Raw genomic sequence first — 6,000 nt, 5'->3', positions numbered from 1 at the left:
TGAGTTAAGGGATAGGTGAGACTGAATGGTTTCCACCTGTTACGCTCACACCTGGAGCTGTCGACAGCTATTTATATTTTCGTGGTCTGTGTTTTGCATCCTGCCCCGCACCTTGTAATTATAATATCTTAGGTCACTTTCTAGTTTATAGGTTCTTCTATCTCATTTGTTCCTCAGTCAAGATGTCCTCTGAGTGGTGGGAACTATTATCTCCACGGTACAGTTTAGGCTTAAAGAGAAGAGGTGAATTGCTCAAGTCACACAACTTGTAAGAGATGGGCTCCAAGGTCTCCAATGGTCTTTTAGAAAATGTTTATCAAGTCACTACTCAGTCTGCAGTTCTCTGCTAATTGCTGCCAGGATACTGGGAATAACCATCTCATGGATCAGGCTCCTCCCTGCCCAGGAGCGGTGGTGCCCAGGAGCGGTGGTGCCCAGGAGCGGTGCCCAGGAGCGGTGGTGCCCAGGAGCAGTGGTGCCCAGGAGCGGTGTAGGCATCACATACCCAACATAACACGATTCTATCTCCACAACCATCTCTGAGATGCAAGATGTTGTGATCCCAATCACACACGAGGAAATGGACGCAGAAAAGGAAAGTGACCTGCCTACATGAGGAGGGGAGGAGCTGAGATGCCACACCCAAGTCTGGTTCGTTCCAAAGGTCCAGCTCTTAATCGCTGTGCTGTGGTGCCTCAGATGGGCTCCCAAAGCAGCGGGGAGCCAAGCTACACTCCCTCCTGGAGTTCGACCGCCATGGAAAGAGGCAGATGAAGACAGAATGGGGGCTCGTCGGCAGGGCCGGTGGCTGAAGCCGGCTGGGGTGTAGTTGAAAGGAGGGAGTCCTTCCCGGGAACTGTGGCTGGCAGGGCAGCTTGCTGGGAAGAAGAGGCCTGGGGAGGTAGAAATCCGCACCCACAGGGCTCCAGAGGGCCCCAGGGTGATGGGAAAACACTCTCTGGGGCCTCGTGGACATGCTGTGTACTTGTTCATGGTCAAATCTGGCCTTTGAAACTCCTGACACACTCCCTTCTGATCATCACTGGGAAGGGCTTAGGAAGCATCCTCTCTCCCACCTCACCCAGGCCCGCATGCCCACCTGGGGCCACTTACCGGCCACGCCTTGGCGTTGAGGATGGTGCCAAGGCCTCACTGTCAAAACAGGGGCCTGGGACCAGCAGCACCCACAGGGCCTGGAGCTTGTTAGAAACTCTCCGGCGGCCCCAGGCCAGGCTTCCCAAATCAGAGCCTATAGTTAACAAGCTCCCCAGGTGACTCACGCACGTTGATGTTTGAGCAGCTCTGGTGCTTGGGAGACAGTTTCCCCAGATCTCTCACGTGGTGCGCATCTTGTAAGGAGTCTCCGACTGCCTTTTGTTTTTCCTTTTTTTTTTTTAGCTGCACCGCGTAGTATGCAGTATGCGGATCTTCGTTCCCAGACCAGGGATCCAACCTGCACCCCCTACAGTGGAAGCACAGAGTCTTAACCACTGGACTGCCAGAAAAGTCCCTTTTCTTTTTCTTTTTTTTTTTGCCTTTGCTCTTTGAAGGATGTTGGGGTGACCAACGGCCTTGCAAGATAGACAGGGTCTCGATTCCAGTTCCTAAGCTCAGAGATCCTCTCCCGTCAAACACCCTTTATATCCCAGTGCCACCTGGCCCCCTCTGCATCATTCTGTGGGAACTGAGGCTCTGGAAACCAACAAACAAATGCTGACCCTCTAGCTATTGCTGTGACTCATAAATCATCCTTTGTCTCTGACCCAAGAGTCTCATGTCTTTAGCCAACATCCCTGAAAGCGTGGAGGCTAATGTGTTAGCTTGCAAATAGTGTTAAAAGCTAAGGCGCTACACAGTGCTTAACACGCTGACCATTTAACTCTCTGGTTTCTCTTCACTCAGATCACAAAGCTGTACCATGTTCTACACGCGGGTTTTACTTCTCAAATTACACAGGAAATGCATATACATTACAGACAAATTAGAAATTACACATAAGCAAAAAAATGTTTTAAAAACACCCAACAGTCTCACCATTCAGAGAAACTGAGCCTCATCTGTTTCGTCTCCATCCTTCCAGCCTTTTTCTATTCAAGTATCTATATACAGGAAAACAAAATTAATGGGTTAATAATACATGTGTTGTCTTCTAATGATGCTCTTAAAAATATAGCATGAACATCTTTCCAAGTCACTAAATTGACATCCACATCGGACTTTGTAAAGCTGGCCTGGTATTTTATTGTATAGACTATTTATTCAATCCCTATTTGTGGACATTTACTTGGTTTCCTACTTTTTGGCGATTCTGAACAATTTTGCAAAGAACATCCTTACAGGCACATTTTAGTGCAATTGTCCAGTGCTTTGGGTACATTCTTGGGAGTGAAATTACAAGCCAAAAGATAATTAAAACAAGAAACACTTGTATGGCTTTTAACTCATGGCAGGTACTGTTCTAAGCACTCTGCATGTATGAACTCATTTAATCTTCACAAGCTGTCTGTGAGGAAAGAACCCTTCTTATCCTCATTTTACAGAAAGTTTAAGGGACTTGCTAAGGTCACACAGCTAATAAACGATGGAGCTGGGATTTGAATCCAGGTGGTCTGGTGAAGAGGTCTAGAATATGCCACTCCAAAATATGCCACTTTGGCATAAAGATTATTTTGAGCTGAAGGCAATTAAGAATCAACAGATGTAGGAAAAGTTCTTTGCTTTCCCCTTATCTGCCTAAAAGCAGGGCACCAATTTCCCTTTGTGAAGCTGGGATAGATTGCTCCTGCACCTCCTATACCATGATGAGGACAGCAACTCTTGTCACCAGAGACAGAGAGGCACCGAGATGAATCTGCATAAACAGGTCTTATCTTCCATTAATTTCCCCAATTATTTCCTAGTCACTTTCCCACAGTTTATTGGCCCTAGGCCCAAACTCCCTTTCCTTTTTCTAATGACTTCTCAATTTATCACCCTTTGTTAAAATGGTATATAAGCTCCTGAGTCTAATTTCTTTGGCTTTTCACTTCTGTGACAACCCCGTGTACGTAAAAAATATTAACATCGGGGCTTCCCTGGTGGCACAGTGGTTGAGAGTCCGCTTGCCGATGCAGGGAACACGGGATCGTGCCCCGGTCCGGGAGGATCCCACATGCTGCGGAGCGGCTGGGCCCGTGAGCCATGGCCGCTGAGCCTGCGCGTCCAGAGCCTGTGCTCCCCAACGGGAGAGGCCACAACAGAGAGAGCCCCGCGTACCGCAAAAAAAAAAAAAAAAAAAAGAACTCATTTCAACTAACTTTTTGGACACTTATTGCTTTGTAAGAACTTCTCCAGGTTGGAAACAGTGGCGCTGGCATTCAGAACATCCTGTTATTTGTGCTCGCCAGCTTAATTACCTGCCCTAAGCCCCAGTGCTTTCGGAGAAAAGCAGTAATTTGTAATTACCAGCGATTGGTTTGACACACCCAAGACCCCTGCCTTCTCCTGCATTCTCATTCTGAAAAAGAAACCAGCAAACGTAAAGAATAGAAACCTCCTGGGAATTGCCTGGCAGTCCAGCGGTTAGGACTCCGCACTTCCACTGCTGGGGGACTGGGCTGGATCGCTGGTCGGGGAGCTAAGATCCCGCATGCCGCACAGTGAGGCAAAACAAACAAACAAACAAACAAACAAAACCCTTTATGCTCTGATGACTAAAAGCAATGTTGTCTCTTAGATTGGTCCATTCAAACCACCATCAAAAGCTACGGTTCTCCAGAATCAGTAATGGTTTATCAGGGAAATAGGAATGATTTTTATTTTCTCTAATATGTATTTTCCAATTTAAAAAAACGATCACTTATCAGTTGTGTCGTAGAAACATTATTTAAGATATACTTTTTCCAGTATTTTAGTATGGAAAATTTCAAATATAAACAAAGCAGACATAGCATAATGAAACCCCATGTACCCATCACCCAGTTTCTAGAATTTTCATCTTCTACCATTCTTGTTTCATCTATATCCCCATCCATTCCCCACCCCTCTCACCTTTTATGGTTCTCTTTTCTTTGGGTAAAAAATTACATTAGAATGCATAGATCTAAATTGTATAATCTTGACGAAGTATATACCCATGCAACGTACCCCCATCATGGTATAAAACATTTCCATTCCTAAAGAAAGTTCCCTCACTTCTCTTCCCAGTCATCCAAACCACATACACCTAGGCAATCACTATTATTTTTACAACTTAGTTTTGCCTGTTCTAGAATGTCCTGTATATGAAATCATACAGTATATATTCTTTGGTGCCTGTCAGCATTATGTCTATGAGATTCATCCATAATGTTTCATGTAGTAGTAATGTATTCCTTTTACTGCGAACTGGTATTACATTGTAGGAATATACACCAAGGTGGATCAGTTCTCTTATCGATGGATGGACATTTCAGTTCCTTCAACATATGACTGTTGTGAACAAAACTGTCGTGAACATTATATATTTTATGGACCCGCATTCATTTCTCTTGGGTAAGTATCTAATGGCATTTCATTGTGATTTTAATTTGCATTTCACTGCTAGCTAATGATGTGGAACACTTTTTCATGTGCTTATTTTCCATCTATATATCTTCCTTTATGAAGTATCTGTTCAAGTCTCTTTTCCATTTTTAACAGGGTTGTCATTCTTATGTTGACTTGTAAGAGCTCTTTATATAGTCTGGATATAAGTCCTTTGTCAGATGTGAATTGTTTTTTCAGTGCATGGCCTATTTTTTATTCAATATTTTCTTAACGGAGTCTTTGAAGACAGAAATAAATAAATAAATAAATAAGATAAACAGTTTGCTTTTCTTTTCAGATTTTCTATTTCATCTCATGTCAGCTGGGTCAGATAAAGTTTTTTAAAGGAATTTTTCCTTTTTGCCTATGTTGTCAAAGTTGTTGGCCTACAGTTGTTCCTAATATTATCTTATTACGCTCCTGGTGCCTGTAGGATCTCCATTCAGTCATGATATCGGTAATTTATGCTTCCTATTTCTTAATCAATCTAGCTGAGATTTATCAATTTTTTCAAAGACTCAAATTTTTGTTTTTAAAATTTTCACAATTGTTTGTCCATTTCTATTTCATCAGTAAGAATCTTTATTATTTCCTTTCTTCCTCTGACTTTGGGTTTAATTTGCTCATCTTTTTCTAGCGTCTTAAGGCAGAAATTGCCAGAAGGGGGCGTTAGGGGTGGGAGCTGCTTCCTACAGTTACTAACAATTGGGATCACGTCCCCTTATTCTTTTAGCCTTCCAACATCTGTGTGGTCAACTCTCTGTATGAAATCCCCTTTGTTGGAAATATCTTGTACGGTTTTAGTTTTCCAGACTGGACTCTGACTGTTATACATACGAACTAGCATTTCTTAAAGTGCATTCCAAAAAACACTAGTCCTATGAAATGCACGTAGGCTCTTTGATCTAATGAGTTCGGAAAATGTTACATACTAGACCTTGCCTTTTGAAGATTATCAATGCATGTTACCACATTAAAGGCTAAGGTAGATTATTCTACAGCAAAAACTCACTCCTTCTCACATCCATGGTGGAAGTATGGTTCCCTGACCCACTGATGTGAGCTTTGGCCATGCACCTTGCTTTGGCCAGTAGAAAGCGGGTGGAAGTACCAGGGTGCCGGTTCCTAGTGTAGACCTTAAGAGGTATTGTATGTTTCTACTCGCTCCTCTGGGAGCTTTTGACCTCTTCCATGAGAAGAATGCAACCTTCCCAGCCTACTCCAGAGACAAGGGGAACAAACTTGAACTCAACACCTAGCCTTGGGCAGAAACGCCCTATCGTATCACTGTGATTTTGTGGGCGGTATTATACAGCAAGAGCTGATTAATACACGGCTTCCAAGAAGCCTTCAACAAGCATGTTTAGCATTGTTCAACTTTTCATTTCCCCGAACTTATTTGATCACAGAACCTTATTTTACTCCACAGAAAGCACTCTAGGAAATAGTGACATA

Source organism: Orcinus orca, chromosome 19 (assembly GCF_937001465.1).
Source record: "Orcinus orca chromosome 19, mOrcOrc1.1, whole genome shotgun sequence".
Taxonomy (NCBI): domain Eukaryota; kingdom Metazoa; phylum Chordata; class Mammalia; order Artiodactyla; family Delphinidae; genus Orcinus; species Orcinus orca.
This window is presented reverse-complemented; position numbering follows the sequence as displayed.